Source organism: Bufo bufo, chromosome 6 (genome assembly GCF_905171765.1).
Source record: "Bufo bufo chromosome 6, aBufBuf1.1, whole genome shotgun sequence".
NCBI lineage: Eukaryota > Metazoa > Chordata > Amphibia > Anura > Bufonidae > Bufo > Bufo bufo.
This window is the reverse complement of record NC_053394.1, coordinates 421196489-421217847: the sequence shown is the minus strand read 5'-3', so window position 1 is coordinate 421217847 and position 21359 is coordinate 421196489. Positions and strand designations below refer to the sequence as shown.

At 45.2% G+C, this 21359-nt stretch overlaps 1 long non-coding RNA gene across 1 annotated transcript; it reads left to right on the top strand.

Annotated features, from left to right (window-relative positions):
• Window positions 1-16761: 16761 nt before the first annotated feature.
• Window positions 16762-21035, top strand: LOC121005940. Its single transcript, XR_005779984.1, has 3 exons — window positions 16762-16774; window positions 20062-20066; window positions 20874-21035. It is a non-coding gene; the product is annotated as an uncharacterized LOC121005940 (long non-coding RNA).
• Window positions 21036-21359: the final 324 nt, after the last annotated feature.

Here is a 21359-nt window from a genome sequence, read left to right as displayed (position 1 = left end):
TGAGATAATGGTTATTAGATTGAAAGTAAGATGCACACTGCTAGAAAAAGTTAACCCCCTAAGACAGAATGGCTGAATATTTTTAATAAAGAGCAATTGAAAAAAAGATTTTTAGCCCCAAATGAGTAAAATGCAATCATAAAGAAAAATTATCACCAAAGGTGTACATAACCGTTAAATGTGAGCGAGTTTCCTTGTGTTGCAACCAAAAAATTTGCAACAATTTGCACCAGGAGGCGACATAAAGTATAGTGCAAATCCACCCCATTTTAAAGCTGTAGTACAATTGATATTGTGGTGCACGGATGGTCAAAAAATGCACCACATTTATTAAAGGGGTTGTCCCCTGAATAATATTCTACTTTTCTCAAACCAGCCCCTGGATCTGAACACTTTTGTAATTGCATGTAATTCAAAATTTTGTATAGCCACTGAGCTATTCAATGAAATTTATCAGTAGCGCCACCTGCTGTTTGTTCTTCTTCTATTTTCTCTGTCCTGCTCACTGAGACGGAAGCACATTCTCAGTTTCATCCTTCAACTACCACCAGCTGAAGCAGAAAAGACGCACCCCCTGAGAAAGGACACGACCCATATAAATCTAGCAGAGCAGTTGCAGCAATGAACGGAGAGATCTCTGGATCCATGTGAGGTACAGGGCTGGGTCTAGCTTTGTTAGAAAGAGGTTGTCATGTTATATATGATGTCTGATCATGGGATTAATATAAAAAAATACCCCTACTCTCGGGGGGCAATTGCTCCATATCACTGAATGCTAGAAGAGTTTTTTTTTTTCTAAAATTTTACTACCCGGAGCCATGAATAGCCTTTTTCAGAACATCCCTCAATGTTCTGCCATATGGACGATTTTCCATTACCACATGTGGGCGGTATTCTCCCCTCACCGGTACGGGAATCTCTAGTCATAAAAGACACCCAGAAGGTAAATAAATGGAAAGCATGTAATGGGACAGAGGAAATCCCTGCTTCTGGTGCATGAGGTCATCTAGACATTGGGTCTTTGTTGGTGAACTGGGGAGATCCACCACCAATAAAACGGCGGTGGAGCCTGGCAGGCCTCACAATACAGGACAGAACAGTCACTTATGTGTATTGGGGATACTGAGGCATTGGTTAGACCACTGCTTTGATCATCTAATGGGCACAGCTTCCACCATAAAATACATGAGGCACTTCAATAGGTTATGTCCAACAGGGGTGCACCACCAATGAACCCAGATGAGGCGATCGACTCAGGTTGGGGCATGAGGGGGGCAGCGGAAGGGCCATGGGCAATGAGAACTTTCATTTTGGCAAAGGGGTTAGGTTAAGAAACTGGCATGGGGGGGGTAGGCGTTTTAGTTTTCGCCTCAGGCAGCAGAAAGGTTAGGTGCACCCCTGATGTCCAACCATCAGGACTTCCTTCTATTCGGGTCATCTGGAGCGGTAGCTGCACATGCAGAGTAATATAGTGAATTGGAGAAGTAGTCAAGCGCCCTCTTTAGGCTGTTTCCATACTGTCCCAGGAGCGTCACTGTGCACATGCAAAAGGGCTGGCGTCAGCACCCGGCATACCCAGGCAAGTGCTGGGGCCCACTCTGCCCGCTCACTCCTGCAGCTGTGTCCTGCCTGTTCTGAATTCTAGGGCAGCTTACCCCAGCAATGCAGACAATTTTTGCCATGGGCACTGCTAGGGTGGGCGGCCTCAGGACTCAAAACAGGGTAGATGGAGTTTCGGTAGATGCTATGCTAGAATGGAGTTGTTAGAAGAAGGTCTGTGATGTCACTGGTCACATGCTCCTTTATGGTCACATGACAAAATGTAGGAAGTGCTGACAAACCCCGACTGCAGCAGCTTGTGGAAGGTGGAGGAGCTGTGTGTGCCTGCAAGCAGCCCAGTGAGGGAGGATGTGCTGCAGTCCTGGAGTACACAGAGCTTCATGGGGAGCAGCATATGGCGCTCATATATGAGAGGGCAAGTGGAGCACTCTCAAGATGAAAGAGGGGGCAGCACCGCCAGCATGGAGTCCGTGGGAGAGACACAGGGAGGCACACTAAGGACATAGGTAACACTACCACATGATCTACACTAGTGTTATCTGTGGTTTTACATAGGACTGCAAGTAAGGCTACTTTCACACTGGCGTTTTGGCTTTCCGTTTGTGGGATCCGTTCAGGTCTCAGCGGTCCAAAACGGATCAGTTTTGCCCTAATGCCTTCTGAATGGAAAAGGATCCGCTCAGGATGCATCAGTTTGCCTCCGATCCATCTCCATTCCGCTTTGGAGGTGGACACCAGAATGCTGCTTGCAGCGTTTTGGTGTCCGTCTGACGAAACTGAGCCAAAGTCAATAGGGACGGATCCATTTTCTATGACGCAATCTGACACAATAGAAAAGGGATCCGTCCTCCATTGACTTTCAATGGTGTTCAAGACGGATCCGTCTTGGCTATGTTAAAGATAATACAAATGGATCCGTTCTGAAAGGATGCATGCGGTTGTATTATCTTAACGGATCCGTCTGTGCAGATCCATGACGGATCCGCACCAAATGCGAGTGTGAAAGTAGCCCAACACTACCACATTATTAGCACTAGTGTCATCTGTGGTTTTACATAGGACTGCAAGTAACACTACTACATTTTCTGTACTCAGATAGCCATGACTGTGTTATCTGTGCTGTTACATAGGACTGCAGGTGACATCTACTATATTATCTGTACTCAGAAAGTTATCACTGTGTAAGGGGGCCCACATGAACATAGAGCCGACCCCATCTCCACCGGGAAACGGCGTGCGGGCCCTACTGCTTCCCATAGTAAAAAATAGAATTTTACAGGTGCAAAAATATCTTCCAGAGACACATCAGATTGCTTTATGATATATAATTATTGCATAATGGAATATTTCATGCATTACCATAAATTTAGGAACATGCAATTTAGTTTCATCTCTGCCATGACGATTTATGGAGCACGCACGGGTGACAGGTATGATCGGGGGCCACAGTTATACCGTGTGTTATTATTCTTCGCTCGGATCGCACACAGTATATTCCGTCATGGCAGCAGCCTGTTATCAGGTTGGGTTCCTATTAACAGGGGTATCTGCAATGCTTTGCCTGAAGGACAGGGCTGACAACAGGGCTGTTTTTTTTGCGGTAGTGACAAACCTGACAACTGCCCAAAGCCCTATATTCCAGGACCCACCACAAGGACTAGACCCCCCCCCCCCTCCCCAGGAACAACTAGAATTTAACACTGTCCCCTTCACTTGCCTAGACCACCAAGGAATACAAAATTCAACCATTAACAGCTTTCGACCACCAGGGACAACCCCATCACAACCCTAGATCGCCAGGGAATCTACAATTAACCCTTTATCTAGTATAGAGTACCAGGGAATTTCTAGTTAACACTCTCGGATCGCTAGCCAACTGGGAAATTTAGAATTAACCCTTTCTCAACATGGACTGCCAGAGATTTTGCAGTTAATTCCTTTCACAATTCTAGACCAACTCGATAGTTTACAACTTTAGACCACCAGGGAATTATTAACCCTTTCTCAACTCTTGACCAATAGTGATTTTACAATTTTAACCCCAGGAAATATTCACCTAAACCTCACTTTCTCAGCTCTAGACCACCAAGGAATTTGAAATGAACTCTTTATCAGCTCTAGGCCACCAGGGAATTTACAACATACCCTCTCAGATTTCTAGCCAACCAGGAATTTACAATTAACCCTTTCTCAACTTAGACCACCACTGAGTTTACAGTTAACCATTTCAATATTCTAGACCTTCAAGAGGTTTACTACAACCCTTTCTCAACTCTAAACCACCAGAGAATTTACAGTTAACCCTTTCAAAACTCTAAACCACCAGGGATTTTACAATGAACCCTTTCACAACTATAGACCACCAGGGATTTTACAATGAACCCTCTCACAACTACAGACCACCAGGGATTTTACAGCTTAACCTCTTATATCTGTAGCCAACCGGAGAATTTACAATTAACCCTTTCTCTATTCTAGAACTCCAGGAAATGTACAGTTAATCCTGTTAGATATCTAGACCACCACAAAATTTACAGTTAACCCTGTCCGAACTCCAGACCATCAGGGAAACTACAGTTAACCCTTTCTGAACTGTAGACCACCAGGGATTTTACAGTTAACTCTCTAAGATCTCTAGCCAACCAGGGCATTTACAATGAAACCTTTCTCAATTGTAGACCACCAGGGAATTTGCAGTTAACCCTCTCAGCACTCTACACCGCTAAGACATTTATAGTTAACCCTTTTACAACTGCAGACTACCAAGGAATTGAAAGTTAACAGTTTCTCAGCTCTAGAACACCAGGGAATCTGAAATTAGAAGAAAATAATGCTAAAAAGGGATCCTGGCCAACCACAGAGAATGGTCCTTCTGGCAGAAGAATTGCAGACTAAGGCCAATATATTCAGATGGTATATGCAAACTAAGGCCAATACGCTGTCATCCATCTGAAGTAAACAGACATCAACCACAAACCTCAAGCTGATCTTGGCATATCTAGTGGATACAGTGAACTTACCACCACCAATGTACAGTTGGATCATTAATAAAATGGGTCAATGGTCACTATTAAAAGTGCACGTTCTCTAATATACCTAATTATACACCCATGTGTGGTTGGCTCTCTGGCTTTTGTTCGGGTGCATATGTTGGTGGTTCTTACCTTTATAAAGAACTTGTGTTCTGTATTTAACCCATTCATCAAATGGCCATCCATGGCCAGAGTGTCCATCCAGTTTTTGTCTATGAATGCTCAGCCGCAGCGTTTGGTTTTAATCATAATAAAAATTATTTCAACATGACTTTGGTCCTGTGTTGTTCTCCGTTTTTTTTTATGGGGATTAGTGGTAGGTATTGTGCTCTGCATATTCAGCTGACAGATCGGCTTTAATGACGGCAGAAATATTTCTCTCCGAACAGCCGGCAATGCTTGGGTTTTCGACAAAGAATTCTGTCTTTTCCCATCTATATCGGACGGCTCTATATTTGGAAGGCAGATGTTGGAAAATATTCTCCAACTATGAGGGTCACATCCATTTACAAGCGCCTTAATTTTGGAAGGCACATGTTAGGAAACTGGTAATCTTGCTGACACGGTGCGATGACTGGAGGCTATTGAATTTCAGGCCCACTCGAAAAGTGGCAGGAAAGCGTACGGAGGTTTATAAATATATGCACACGGTATGGATCAACAGTGCAAGATGCAAAATGGATTCCACCCATGTCAATAGATGTGATTACTATTCACATACACTACCCACAAAAAGTTAGGGATATTTGGCTTGTGAGTAAAATTTCAGGATGGACCTAAAATGCACTCTAACCTTTACATGTGAACTTAATGTGACCTTCTCTAAACTTCTGAATGCACATGTCCAACTGTTCGATGTTTCAGTATTTTTTGCACAACTTGCTGTTCTCTAACAAGGAGCTTAACGGCAAAATTCACAACAGGTGTTTGATCCATGAATTGTAAAATAAATTTCCGGGTTCAATTAGAATTGGTATTTAAACATTCCTCCTCATCATGCTGTTCACACTTTGACATCATGAGACCAAGACGACACCTATCAATTGATCTACAGTACCTTGTCATTGCGAGGCTTCAAGCAGGATGTTCTCATACGGAAGTGGCCACTGAGTTTAGAGTGTCACAGCATGGTCATCAGCAGGCACATTTGAGGGAAGCAAGAGGCACCCAAGTGTGACGTCAGGCCATTCAAAACCATTTACAACAGAGTGGTCTGCATGCTAGATGACCTGCAGGGGTAAGTTACCACAGGCATCATTGTCTTGCATGAGCCAGGGAGCATCTACGCTGGACAAGGGACTAGTAGGCGTCAGTGCTGTTCCCTGATGAAAGTCAATTCACGCTGAGCAGAAATGATGGCCGCCAATGATGTTGGAGACGTCAAGGAGAGCGCTCTGCATCAGCCACTGTTATCACCAGAAGAGCCTTTGGTGGTGGTGGTGGTGTTACAGTGTGGGCAGGTGTGTCTAGTCAATACAGAACTGCCCTACACTTTGTGAATAGTACAGTGACAAGCCCATACTACTTGAAGAACATCATTAATCCAGTCATTGTGCCTCTGCATGAACAACACAGGCCTAATTTCATCTTCATGGACGACAATGCCCCAGCTCATTGAGGTCACATCATTAGGGAACGGCTGCTGGAGACTGGAGGACCTCAAATGGAGTGGCCTGCACTTTCTCCAGACCTGAATCCCATTGAAAACCTATGACAGACACCTTGACAAACCCTGCTGTAAGTCAATGGCTTCTGTCCAGTTCCGTTGGTATCTGGGGTACAGTGGATCTGGCAGAACGTTGGGAGGCTGATGATAGCACCTAAGTAATTTACAGTAGTTTAGCTCCCGAGGGCTTGTCAATCACTGATTCCGTGTATCCCCTGTCAACTTACAGGTACAGAACTGAACCAATTACTGACTTAGAAAAGGTTGGAAATTGGCATAAGTTCTTCTATTTTTCATTATCATACAAAAATCTTTGTGCCAGCATTCGAAAAATTAGCACCAAAAACAGATGAAAGGTTTGTAAATTTCTGCCTTTTATTACGACGTTTTTAGGTCAGATATCCTGTGCTAATTGATTTCTGAGTTCTGATACTGAACTCCATTTTCCCTGCACCGACATAGAGTTAAAGGGTTATTCCCATCTCAGATATTGGGGGTATATCGCTAGGATATGCCCCCAATGGCTGTCAGGTGCTTAGAACTGAAGCCCGCAAAGTCCCACAAGGTGCACCACGCATGCGCCGCCACCATCCATTCATTCCTATAGGAGTGCCTAAAATTTTAAAAATTCCCACTGAAATAAATGGGAGGCGCACCACACAAGTGCAGCCACTGCTCGCTATTTTCGGCGCTCTTATAGGAATGAATGGAGGGGGGCCGCGCATGCGCTGTGGGCACTCCGGGACAATGCGAGCTGCATTCTAGGCATTGACACAGGTCTAAGAGGTGGGACCCGCACCTATCAGACATTGGGGGCATAGCCTAGTAATATACCCCCAATGTCTGAGATGGGAATACCCCTTTAAGGAAGCAGTCCTTTTTTTTTCTCAGTTTTACCCATACATTTTGCACCCATTCATTATGGGCAACTGTGTCATGTGATCCCAGGCTGGCCCCCAGTCCACACCTTGCTCTCCTGTGTAGACATGTTCCCAGTCTGTCCTGTATGTCTGACTTCCTGTGAACCACAGCGTTACATCACCAAATCCCTCCAGCAAGTTTTCACGACACTCCCCCTCTGCAGTCCTTGTTCCTCTGTATGACCCCATGTATAGAGAGCTGCTGAAGATATAGAGGGGCATTTATTATTGTCTTTATGCCGCTATTTATGATTTGAGACTTTTTTGAGCTTCTCAATACTTTTCTAAATGGCTTAGTGGAGCCTAACACATCCTACCGGATTTACTATAACTTATGCCAGAAACTGGCAATAGTTATAGGTCACATCTACAGCCAGCTCAACGGATGTTAAACGGATGGCAAAAACGTGATGTATACCTAGCCTTATATAAAACTCCAATGACTCACACTGCCTGTCTGTACTCTGTGTGTGTGCTGTGTGCTAAATCTCCAGTGTATCCTATGAGATGAAGCTTCACACTGCTCTTCCCTGCCTCTTGCTTGTAATTGATGACAGGGAGACACCTATCACAAGCAGGAGGCAGGGGAGACAGGCTGAAGCTGCATCACATAGGAATACACTGAGGGGCGGAAGTTCTAACTAGAGACGAGCAAATTCTTCAAAAGTTCGATTCTGCTGATTCGCCGAATTTTACCCAAAACATTTTTTCTGCGATAGCGCCGCCCCACCATCATTGTACCCCTCAGATGCCACGTTCATACATGATCGCGGCATCTGAGTGTAAAAACTGTGTAAAATTAACATACATTTTTATTTTTTTATCAAACTTACCTCCTCCATTTGCTCGCGACAGGCCGCTGGCCGCCAACTTGCTTGAAGATCTGGCGCAAAATCTCGTGCGGCGCGGGATTACATCGTCACGCTGGCCGACGTGCTGATGTCATACGTCACCACGCACGGGATTTCGGCTGAGATCTTCAATCAAGATGGCGGATGGCGGCCCGTCGCGAGCAAATGGAGGAGGTAAGTATGAATTTTTTTGTTTTTTACACTATTTCAGGTTAAATCGATTCGCTTACACGAAGCACAAGGAAATTCGGCTTCGAGGCGAATCGAATTTATCCTGAAATTCGGATCGAATTCCACTTTGTGGGATTCGATTCGCTCATCTCTAGTTCTAACATATGCATAATACCCAGACTTCTGTGAAGAGTAACATCCAGTATGCGCTTAAGTCCCAATAAATGGGAAAAAACCCGTAAGGAAAGTTAATAGTTGTTAGTAGACAACTCTGTTTTGTATACCAAATTCCACCATCTAAGGGTCACGTGCCTGAAGGAAATCTTTTGTGCTCTGTACAATGCCGAAAATTTAGATAAAAATCATGAGATGTTCTTAAGAAATTACTTTCTGGGAAGACTTATTATCGGAACCAAGGAAGGTTTCAGTTCCTGATTCCTTTGAAGAGGATAAAAACGTCCTTTGGAGCTCAGGCATGCTACGGCGGTGACAGCAGGGTGATCGTCTGGGCTATTGCCACATGTGCCACAGACCACTTCCTGCATGCCATGATACTTCTATGGCTTCTATATTTCTTGTCACGCAGGGCTCTAACAGTACTTGAAGCCATATTGGTTGTCACCCAGCTTTCCTAACGGGAGTGTGTTACCTCCATAATCAGTTTCAAACTAAGAATATCGCCAAGTAGGGTAAGTGCCCCGAAATATTACCATACTTTTTTTGGGGAAAATACGGTCCTGTAATCCTGATAAAGGCTTCTTTTTATGCACCTTGGGCGGTTCTGCCCTGCCTGATGCGACATTGCTCCTCCAGTAATGCCACCAACTGCCTCCCTGTTAGATTGACAGTCCTTCAGATTTCAGAGTTAGAAGGGGAAGCCAGGTGCACAGAGCAAAGGCCCCACCCATTGTGCACTGAGCAGAGAGGCCCCGCCCATGGTGCACTGAGCAGAGAGGCCCCGCCCATGGTGCACTGAACTCAGCGGCCCCACCCATGGTGCACTGAAAACTATATTTGTCTGGATTAGAGGACCCAATTTCTACAAGAAAGGTATGGATAAGTGTCATGAAACCTACGGTAGATGGCAGTATGCTGCATGCTACAGTGACACTGATTTTAGAGAGGACAGACTCCCTTTAAGCAGGTCATACACGATAGATAAATGCTGGCCAAAATTGATGATTTCAACATGCCTGATCCTTTTGTTCTCAGAGAGATAAGCTCCCGGGAGAGAAAGCCGAAGTACTTGTATATTTTGAGCCAAAACTGACGAAACAAAAAATTATACATAGCCCTAAATGGTTGACAAAGGAAGGGCAGCTTTGGAGCACAAAACATTGCTCTAGCATGTGAATACTGTGCAGGTTACTATCCCCGCAATGACATAGTTGGAGAGAAAACAGACAAGGTTGTAAAATTGCGGGCAAAGTAGTCAACTGCCTAGGGCTCCATTGAGGACGGCTCTAGTGCTGATTGCTTTAGACCAGGGATGCTCAACCTGCGGCCGCCCAGCTGTTGTAAAACTACAACTCCCACCATGCTCTGCTGTAGGCTGTCTGGGCATGCTGGGAGTTGGAGTTTTGCAACAGCTGGTGGGCCGCAGGTTGGGCATCCCTGCTTTAGACTATTACTAGATATCATGCTGAACTTCAGAGGTATACGAGATGGGAAGTTCAATACCCCTGTATGGCTACCAAGTGAGCCATAACCGTATATAGCTGAGCTGCAATGCCAGACATGGCCCCCAGACAAGAGTGGCACTGTTTCATGAAAAGGAATGTAGATCTTTTCGCCAATTTTATCATCTTTAAATGGGTATTTCCATCTCGTAAAGTGATGGCTTATAGCTAGGATATTCCATCACATTGTGATCTCTGGGACCCCCATGTTCCTGAGAAAGAAGGGGCCACAGCGCCCTTCATTGTGTTCCCCGACACAATGTGCTTCTGGCCACTGAGCTGTGCAGCCAATCCCAGCTGAATGGAGTCGTGTTGTGGTTCCCATGCGCAGAGGTTGACAGCGCACCATTGTGTAGAGAAAGACTATGATGGGGCCGCAGCACAGAATTTATGAGGTCGCAATACCACTTTAAAGGTCATCTGTCAGCAGATTTGTACCTATGACACTGGCTGACCTGTTACATGTGTGCTTGGCAGCTGAAGGCATCTGTGTTGGTCCCATGTTCATATGTGTCCGCATTGCTGAGAAAGATTATGTTTTACTATATGCAAATGATCCTCTAGGAGCAACGGGGGCGTTACCATTACACCTAGAGACTCTGCTCTCTCTGCAACTGCCATGCCCTCTGCACTTTGATTGACATGACCAGGCAGTGAAAACGTCATCACTCCTGTCCCTGTCAATCAAAGTGGAGAGGGTGCAGCAGCTGCAGAGAGAGCAGAGCCTCTAGGTGTAATGGTAACGCCCCCGTTGCTCCTAGAGGATCATTTGCATATATTAAAACTTAATTTTTCTCAGCAATGCGGACACATATGAACATGGGACCAACACAGATGCCTTCAGCTGCCGAGCGCACATAGAACAGGTCAGCCAGTGTCATAGGTACAAAACTGCTGACAGATGCCCTTTAAGAGTTAAAAGTGCAGTTCCCCCTTTAAATTCTCACAGTAAACAATGGCACTGCGGCGCTCTTGGAAAAAGTTATCTTGACTGGAAAAAACGTGTCCTTCTGTTTGAAAACACTTGGAAAATAAAAAATAAAAAGGCCAAAGCTGCAGCAACATCTGAACGGGCACCAAGACAATAGTCTTTTTTTGTTCTTCTTTGTTCTTATACACATTTGTGCAGGAGGGGGCTGCAATTCGCTGCTATTCATCACTAAGCAACCATGTGCAAGCGAGCTATTGCACTCCTACTCATGAAGATCCAGAATAGTGCTGCACACTCACATCAGGGTGCAGGACAAGATCTTTTAAAACGCCATCGCTTCTCATATAATTCCCTTCTTAGATTGCCTACGTCTCCCACGCCTAGAACATGCTTCACAGGAACTAATGGCAGGTAAGAAATAGTTCCCTCCCTGGACAGCTATGCTTCTTCTAGGCTTCGTGCTGTGGAACCGCCGCATGTGATTTCAGCAGATACTTCCTCTATTACGTCTGTTTTTTAAAAAAGATTTATTATATCCTTTTTGGACAAAGACTCGTATTAGGATACTTTCACACTAGCGTTTTTCTTTTCCGGCGCTGAGTTCCGTCCTAGGGGCTCCATACCGGAAAAGAACTGATCAGTTTTATCCCCATGCATTCTGAATAGAGAGTAATCCGCTCAGGACGCATCAGGATGTCTTCAGTTCAGTCACTGAACGGCGTTTTGGACGGAGCAAATACGGTATTATCTCCGTCAAAAATTCTGGATCAGATGCCGGATCCGGCATTAATTTACATTGAAATTTATTAGTGCCGGATCTAGCTTTTAAAATACCGCAATGCCGGATCCGGTAAAAATGTGAAAAAAATATATAACGGATCCGTTTCTCCGGATGACATGCAATGCGTTTGTAAGACGGATCCGCATCCGGATCCGTCTACAAATGCTGTCCGTTTGCATGCAGATTGCTGGATCCTGCTTGCCGGATCACTCTGCCGCAAGTGTGAAAGTAGCCTAAGGGGCCCTTTGTTAGATCTCCTAAGGAATAGGAGTTAGTGGTCAGATCTGAGACTGCTTCTACTGACATGTCAGCTTCTTCAGGCAAGGTACATAAAAATGCTGTCACAGCTCCTCTTCTCATTATCTGCTTCCCAAATGCAAATTGTGCAACTTCCTAAATCGTATTTTTTAACAATTTCCTACCATTTTGCTTCCGCAGAGTCTGTGCAAATCCTTCACCTAGCTGCTGAATATGACATAAATCCATCAGAGCACGCCTCCTGTTTCTCTGCTCTCTCCCTCCCTTCTCTCAATGTTAGAGACAGCAGCAGGGAGGGGGAAGAGGTTTGACACAGCAGATCAGAGTATGGAGAGGGGAAAAGCATCATGGAGGACAGCTTGTAGATAGGGAGAAAAACACCTACAGGGGCAGAATCAGGTAGGATATTTATACGTGTAGACAGAAAGCAGACTGCATCAATGACTGTCAGCACAAGGGAGTGAAGATCCATCATAACTGAAGAAAGGGTAGTTAATCCCGGAGCAAAGCTTTGCTGACACATTAGAGCTAGAAAAGATAGCAATATCCTGGACACACAGATCACACATCCAACATGTATTACTGGGAGGGACACATCAACAGTGGCGGATTACAATAGGGACGTTCGGGTCGGCAGCCCCGGGCCCAGCACCGCTGTGGGGCCCAACGCTGACCCGAACGCCCACATACTGCTGCGGGGCACAGGAGCGCATAGCTCCCTGTCCCGTCCGCGATCACCGCCATAGGCTTCAGGCCTTAAAGGCCTGAGGCCTATGCGGTAGAGAAATCCCGGCGCAGGCGTGCGTGATGACGTCATCGCGCGCCTGTGCCGGGACGCAGCACTGTGACGCGCCTAACTCTGCGAGCAAGCGCCTGGCCCTGGACATACAGTAGGTGAGTATTTATCTTTTAATTTTTTTGTTCATTTATTTTTTATTTTATTTCATGTGCCTACTGGGGGGGGGCACACAGGAGGACATATTAGGGAAGTTAAATCGAGTACATTGGGGGGGGGGAATGTGGGGGCTGTATGGGGCCAAATTATTATGGGAGGGAATGCTATGTGGGGGCTAATTACTATGTGGGGGCAAATTGCTGTGTGGGGGCTAATTGCTATGTGGGGGCAGTGTGGGGGCTAATTACTATGTGGGGGCTAATTACTATGTGGGGGTAATTACTATGTGGGGGCAGTGTGGGGGCTAATTACTATGTGGGGGGTAATTACTATGTGGGGGCAGTGTGGGGGCTAATTACCGTATTATGTGGGGGCAGTGTGGGGGCTAATTACTATGTGGGGGCAAATTGCAATGTGAGGGCAGTGTGGGGGCAAATTGCTATGTGAGGGCAGTGTGGGGGCTAATTACTATGTGAGGCAGTGTGGGGGCTAATTACTATGTGGGGGCAGTGTGGGGGCAAATTGCTATGTGGGGGCAAATTGCTATGAGGGCAGTGTGGCGGCAAATTGCTATGTGGGGGCGGTGTGGGGGCAAATTGCTATGAGGGCAGTGTGGGGGCAAATTGCTATGTGAGGGCAGTGTGGGGGCAAATTGCTATGAGGGCAGTATGTGGGGGCGGTGTGGGGGCAAATTTCTATATGGGGGCAGTGTGGGGGAAACTATTGTGTGTGGGGAAATTGCTATGTGGGGACAAATTACTATATGGGGCAGTGTGGGGGCAAATTACTATGTGGGGGCAGTGTGGGGGAAATTGCCATGTGGGGACAGTGTGGGGTAATTTCTATGTGGGGGCAAATTACTATGTGGGGCAAATTACTGTGTGGGGGCAGTGTGGGCAAATTACTGTGTGGGGGCAGTGTGGGCAAATTACTGTGTGGGGGCAGTGTGGGCAAATTACTGTGTGGGGGCGGTGTGGGCAAATTACTGTGTGGGGCAAATTACTATATGGGGCAGTTTGGGGGCAAATTACTATGGGGGGATTACTATGTGGGGGCAGTGTGGTGGAAATTACTATGTGGGGGCAGTGTAGAGTAAATTACTGTGTGGGGGGCAAACTACTATATGGGGGCAGTTTGGGGGCAAATTACTATGGGGGATTACTATGTGGGGGCATTGTGGTGGAAATTACTATATGGGGGTGTTGCTATTTGGGAGGCACTGTAGGGGCAATTCTATTATTTTTGGGGACACTATACAGGGATTATTGCCTGGAGCACAATAGAGGGTGTTATTATTACTGGGGGAACTCTAGGGGACATTATAGCTGCTGTGGACACTATAGGGACATTTGGGGTAATTTGTCAAACTGGTGTAAAGTAGAACTGGCTTAGTTGCCCATAGCAACCAATCAGATTCCACCTTTCATATTTGACAGCTCTTTTGGAAATCCAGTTCTACTTTACACCAGTTTGATAAATTACCCCAATTATGTCTATTAGGGTTACTATTTTTTCAGCAGTATAGTACCTTGGACATTGGGGGGCACAACGGGCACAGTATTGGGGGTGGCAGGATGACGCTGTGGGGACACCAGGATGGGGAGGGTGATGGAAAAATTGAGAAATCTAACCTGTCTGTGTTACAAACTGTAGAGACGAGATGTGGCTGAAAGAATTTGTCATGGCGGTCTGGGTCAAATGGAGGAGAAGAGGAAAGAGAAGGTCTACATGACAGGAGATGTCACTGAATGTAAGAGGTATGTGTGGTGCTGTATTCTCCTCCATGTCTTTTTTTATTACAATTATATGTATTTTAAATTTGGTGACAAAATTTTTCAGTTTAGGACCCAATTTGGGGTATTTTTTTTTAGTCTGAAGATGTCATATGGCCTAAGAAGAGACTGTGGCGCCCATGAAGCACCGCAGCCTCTTCATACAAAAAAATAACAAAAAACTAAAATGGAGAGGGGGGGGGGGCCAAGTTTGGTAGACAGCCCCGGGCCTATCATGCACTTAATCCGCCCCTGCACATCAATATGAGAAAAGTTTGCAACTGAATATCATGGGGTCTGAAAATGAACAAAGAAATAAAAATTGCAGAAATAACCAGTCACATATATTAAAGTTTTTGACAAAACAGTAACGAAGGCGGATAAAAGTAATTCAGGACTACAGAATCCGATTACACACAAGGTTTATTTGTAGTCTGTAATCGTGAAAACACACGTGTGCACAGGACATGTATACAGTAAGCTATAGGCCAGGATCAATGAATTGGGAAACAATTATTGAGAGACAACCCCTTTAAAGGGGTTTTCTAAAACTTGCTAATACTTACTGCATGTGGCCCCAACGTCTCCAAATACCTTTCCACCCTGTTTTCCAGCTTTTTGTGTGACTCCCGTTCTCTCTTAGCTCTGGTATTGTTTTCTTCCGGTCTGCTCAGCTTCCTATACTCATGTCCTCACCAAACCCATCATTCATGGTGCTGTCATCTCAGCCAGTGCTATCGCTGACCCTTTCTTCTCCGCTCCACCTCCTGGTGCCAAAGAATGAAGAAGAGTTCTGGCCCAGTCCACTGCACCGTCCTTCGAAAATGATGTCGCTGTCCGGTACTTACACTGGAAAGATCCTATCCAGACCGATAGACGTGACAATGGTGGATGCTGGATTTTTGATGAGAGGCGAATCACGTCACCTGGTTTTAGTTAAGTCCTTCATCATGGTAAGTATATGACTAAGAAGCCAGTGTAGAGGTACTTTCACACTAGCGTTTTTCTTTTCCGGCACTGAGTTCCGTCCTAGGGGCTCTATACCGGAAAAGAACTGATCAGGCATATCCCCATGCATTCTGAATGGAGAGTAATACATTCAGTTTGCATCAGGAGGTCTTCAGTTCAGTCATTTTGACTGATCAGGCAAAAGATAAAACCGCAGCATGCTACAGTTTTATCTCCGGCCAAAAAAACGGAAGACTTGCCTAAATGCCTTTTTTCCATAGGACTGCATTAGTGCCGGATCCGGCATTCAAAATACCGGAATGCCGGATCCGTCCTTCCTGCGCAGACCGAAAAAATGGTTAAAAAAAATAAATGCCGGATACGTTTTGCCGGATGACACCGGAAAGACGGATCCGGCATTTCAATGCATTTTTCTGACCGATCAGGATGCTGATCAGTCTTACAAATGCCATCAGTTGTCATATACGTTTTGCCGGATCCAGCAGGCAGTCCCGGCGACGGAACTGCCTGCCGGAACACTCTGCCGCAAGTGTGAAAGTAGACTAAGAATTCAGAATGTCGGTTAATATAAAGAGCCCTTTCCAGAAGGGTTGATCCTGCTAATTAAAATGAGACCTGTCTTATGAAAATCAGTTACAGCTTTCCCGAGTAACAAGGATTCTGTTTTTTATGCCACTTAGGGAATCAGTGCACCGAGGGGCGAGCCAGCACTGGAAAGCAGAGTTAGGCTCCATTCACACGTCCGTGGTGTGTTGCGGACCCGCAAATTGCGGATCCGCAACACACCCGCACGGCACCCCTATAGAAATGCCTGCGGACAAGAATAGGACATGCTCTATCTTTTTTAGCGGAGCTGCGGACCCAAAGATCGGGGCCGCGCTGTCTGCATCCATTCCGTCCCCATAGAGAATGAATGGGTCTGCACCCGTTCCGCAAAATTGCGGAAAGGATGCGGACCCATTTTGCGGACGTGTGAATGGAGCCTTAAGGTGCTTGGTGCACTGAAGCCCTACGTCTTGTTTCTTGGGAACGCTGAAACCGATTTTCACAAGACAGATATCATTTTAATCAGCAGGATCAACTCCATCAGGCAGGGTGCCTTGCTTAATAGGGTTGGTTCTGCTGACAGGTGCTCTTTAAGTCTGTGGATGATGTGTTTGATTATCCAGTCCTTTACCAAGTAACAAAACGTTACTTTTTTGGAAGGAATTCTGGAGGACGAAATTGACGTCATGTTCCTGACAGTCAACGTGCCCTCTTTAATATACATAGAAATAAAAGTCCACCTTGTCCTGGCACAAGTGGAAAAACCACTTGAGTATCTGTTTTCAGAGCCGAGTACCAAGGTCCTAGGATCCAGCTCCGATTTCTCCTTGGACATCCAAGAAGCTGAACCTGATACCCAAACAACTCAGCTCTGGTTACTACAAATCCAGAATGAATGAAAGTAAAGTATCAACAATTCCAGATAACCAAACCTTCTCGTCAGCTCCAGAACCTGAAATCTCTAACCAGAATTTCCTGGTCTCTTCACTTCGCTGCCTATTTCTGCTCAGTCTTTTGCTCCTGTGTTGAACAATCTGTGCTTGATCCTCGGTCCAGGCGAGTGAATGTGCGTTATGTCACAGTTTCCCTCCAGGCTGAGAATAGATTTGCCTATTCTCGTTATTAGATTGGTTAAAACGACTGATACTGTCTGTGTGCTGGAGCTTGGGATTTTCTCCTATATTAAAAACAATGTCAAATTTAAAGGGAATCTGTCGCCAGGTTTTAGCATATTAAGCTGTCACCATTGCCATGTACAATAAACTACCTTCTTTTCCTGCTGTGGTCTTCTTTTTTCGTTTCACGATGTCATTTTGATAAAATAGCGCTTTTTATGTTATGCAAATGAACCTCCAAGGAGCCCAGAGGGGCGTTATTCTTCTTCTCTTGAGCCCAGCCCGCCTTAATTTCCAGCCCAAGCACGCCACCTGATTAGAAATCCCACAGCCGAGGTGAACGGCGCCGCCCCCTCCGCTACGTCATCTAATACATTCCAGCTACACCCCTGGCTTCTTCCTTTCGGCCGCCGGAAATCTCGCGCAGGCGCAGCACCGCCGATCATAAAGCTCCTGAGGGCAACAGCCTCAAAAGTGTCACTGGGCATTAAGCAGTAAACCCATTGAACGACTCGTTGCCTGTGCTTCGGACATGGGCTAGTTTCACAGCTGCAGCACAGATTTCCACCAGTCTGTTCCCGACTGAGGACAACCTGCCCGAATTCTCCGGATCTGGTAGCGCCGGATAGTGCCACCTGCCTGCTGGACCCCATTGACTATATGCAAATAGTTGACTTGCAAATATGCTTGGATTTGCCCGGACAAAAAACGTTTTTTTGTCTGGCTGATTCCTGGCAGGGACAAGATATATTAGCACACACTACATATTGATCCCCATGTGTCGGCTTAGTAGGAAAGTGTGGACACTTGATGGGTGTGATTGCACTTATGTCCCTTTATCACAGTCCTCAAAGGATCTGTCCATGTCCTGACAGATCAAATTCAGATTGAGTGAGAAGAGCATTTGGTGTCGATTCACAGTCTGCATGAATCTTTTCCTGCCCGTGATGGACATGCCCAGCTGGGCTCGCCCCAGGCAGGAATAATATTTGAACCACCCTTCAACACCAGCTTACATATCTATTTCTTAGTTGCCATATATTCCTGGGCACAGGATAATTTCAGGAGTTCCCTGGGGGGACAGACAAGTCTTGAAATTCATTATCCTTGTCCTTTCCCATATTATCTAATTTCTTCATAAAGGCCATTAGCACTGATTAACAGTAATGGAAGGTTGTGAAAATCAACACTCAAAAAGGGAGTGAAAACTAGCTGATACCAGCAAAGAGTCAGCGTGTCCATGCTGATCCTTGTCCACCACCCAAAAAGCTTACACGTGTGCATCAGAACTGGACCATGGAGCAATGGAAGAAGGCGACCTGGTCTGATGAACCAGGTTACAACTTATGGACAGTTCGTGCATGTGCTGGGCATCAGGATGGCCTATGGGGAGAAGATGAGCTCGGCACGAGTTCCAGAGGCGGCACTCAGAGCCCTCTCTGTGGGCACCCTGGAAGAAGTCTAAGGTGTAACAATATGCCTTAGACTTTTTCTGCCATTCATAAGCGCAGGGCATGCTATGAATGGCACAGGCAGCGCACTGAATGTAGTCAGGCTATTATAGATAAATGATAAAGTACATGGAAGATATGTGATATATGTTATGGCGCTTAGCGATAAAAGTGGGTTTTGGGTTGCAAGTTTGGGCGCTCGGACTCTAAAAGGTTGACCATCACTGAGCTAGGAGAAGCAGTGTGATGCTCTAGCAATGTTCTGCTGGAAACCTTAGGTCCTGGATTCATGCGAATGTGACCACCTACCTAACCATTATACCGCCCCATGGCAGTGGTGCCTCCTAATGGCAGTGGCCTCTTTCAGCAGGTTAATGCCGCAACCATACTGCAAAAAAATACCAACTTCAGAGTCCATGCCTTGCCGGGCTATCATAGGGATATTGGTGACTTGAGGGGTAAACTACACATTTTTAGGTATTAATGTTATGGCTGATCGGTGTACAGTACAGACCAAAAGTTTGGACACACCTTCTCATTCAAAGAGTTTTCTTTATTTTCATGACTATGAAGGCATCAAAACTATGAATTAACACATGTGGAATTATATACATAACAAACAAGTGTGAAACAACTGAAAATATGTCATATTCTAGGTTCTTCAAAGTAGCCACCTTTTGCTTTGATTACTGCTTTGCACACTCTTGGCATTCTCTTGATGAGCTTCAAGAGGTAGTCTCCTGAAATGGTCTTCCAACAGTCTTGAAGGAGTTCCCAGAGATGCTTAGCACTTGTTGGCCCTTTTGCCTTCACTCTGCGGTCCAGCTCACCCCAAACCATCTCGATTGGGTTCAGGTCCGGTGACTGTGATGGCCAGGTCATCTGGCGCAGCACCCCATCACTCTCCTTCATGGTCAAATAGCCCTTACTTTCAAAGTTTTCCCAATTTTTCGTCTGACTGACTGACCTTCATTTCTTAAAGTAATGATGGCCACTCGTTTTTCTTTACTTAGCTGCTTTTTTCTTGCCATAATACAAATTCTAACAGTCTATTTAGTAGGACTATCAGCTGTGTATCCATCTGACTTCTCCTCAACGCCACTGATGGTCCCAACCCCATTTATAAGGCAAGAAATCCCACTTATTAAACCTGACAGGGCACACCTGTGAAGTGAAAACCATTTCAGGGGACTACCTCTTGAAGCTCATCAAGAGAATGCCAAGAGTGTGCAAAGCAGTAATCAAAGCAAAAGGTGGCTACTTTGAAGAACCTAGAATATGACATATTTTCAGTTGTTTCACACTTGTTTGTTATGTATATAATTCCACATGTGTTAATTCATAGTTTTGATGCCTTCATGAAAATAAAGAAAACTCTTTGAATGAGAAGGTGTGTCCAAACTTTTGGTCTGTACTGTAGGTGTGGGGGAATTGAGGAAAAACTAAGCTGGGTTCCTTTCATAGAAAATGTATGAGGTGGGCTCTATGTCGACTAAAATTAAAGGGGTATTCCAGCCAAATAGGATATGACATAAGCATGGGATAGGGTTTATATCATCTCCATAGTCAGAGCCCCCAGGTTCCAGAAGAAGGAGATGCCCAGAAAAGTTGGCTGCTCTCTCCATAATGCTCCATTTCTTGGGCTGGAATACCCCTTTAATTGCTATTCTAATGTACAATAATAGTAGCAGTCAGTGTAATCCAGTAAGGGAGCAAATACAGAAATAATAGCACTTGGCCAATCATAGTAACCGTGTTCAGAAAGGCAGGGCACGGGGTTGTGTAATTCTACCCCTCGGATCTATCAGTGCTATAATGACTGTAATCTGCATTGCCTTCACTGGCTTAGTGTAACATGCAATTAGCTAATTGATAATCCTACAGAAATCCTCAGCTTGCACACAACCTTATTAAAATTCACCTACACAATTAGTCTTAAAAACTGCTAATATGGGAACACGGGGAGCACTTATGCAGATATTTGGAAAAATACTTGAACTTTATCATACTCATGATTAAAAAGACACAGCAGCAGTTAAAAGGAGTTACCTATACATGTGCATCTCAATGGATTATAATATCACTGAAAAGTTCATTTATTTCAGTAATTTAATTCCAAAAGTGAAGCTCCTATATTCTATCAATTCAATTACCTTTAATGTTGATGATTATGGTTTACAGCTAATGGAAACCTAAAAGTCAGTATCTCCGAAAATTAGATTATATAAGACCAATAAAAAAAAATGTTTTTAACATAGAAATGTAGGCCTCTTGAGAAGTCTGTTCGGTATAAACCCTCAATACTTGGTTGGGACTCCTTCTGCATGAATTACTGCATTAATGCGGCGTGGCATGGAGGCGACCAGCCTGTGGCACTGCTGAGGTGTTATAGAAGCCCAGGTTGATTTGATAGCGGCCTTCAGCTTGACTACATTGTTGGATCTGGTGTCTCTCATACTGTAAATTATCTATGGCGTTTAGGTCTGGAGAGTTTGCTGGCCAATCAAGCTCGGTAATACCATGGTTATTAAACCAGGCATTGGTACTTTTGGCAGTGTGGGCAAGTGCCAAGTCCTGCTAGAAAATGAAATCAGCATCTCCATACAGCTTATCGGCAGATGTGAGCCATGAAGTTCTGTAAAATTTTCTAGTAGATGGCTGTGCTGACTTTGGACTTGATATAACACAGTGGGCCAACAGCAACAGATGACATGGCTCCCTAAACCATCACTGAGTGTGGAAACTTCACAATGGACCTCAAG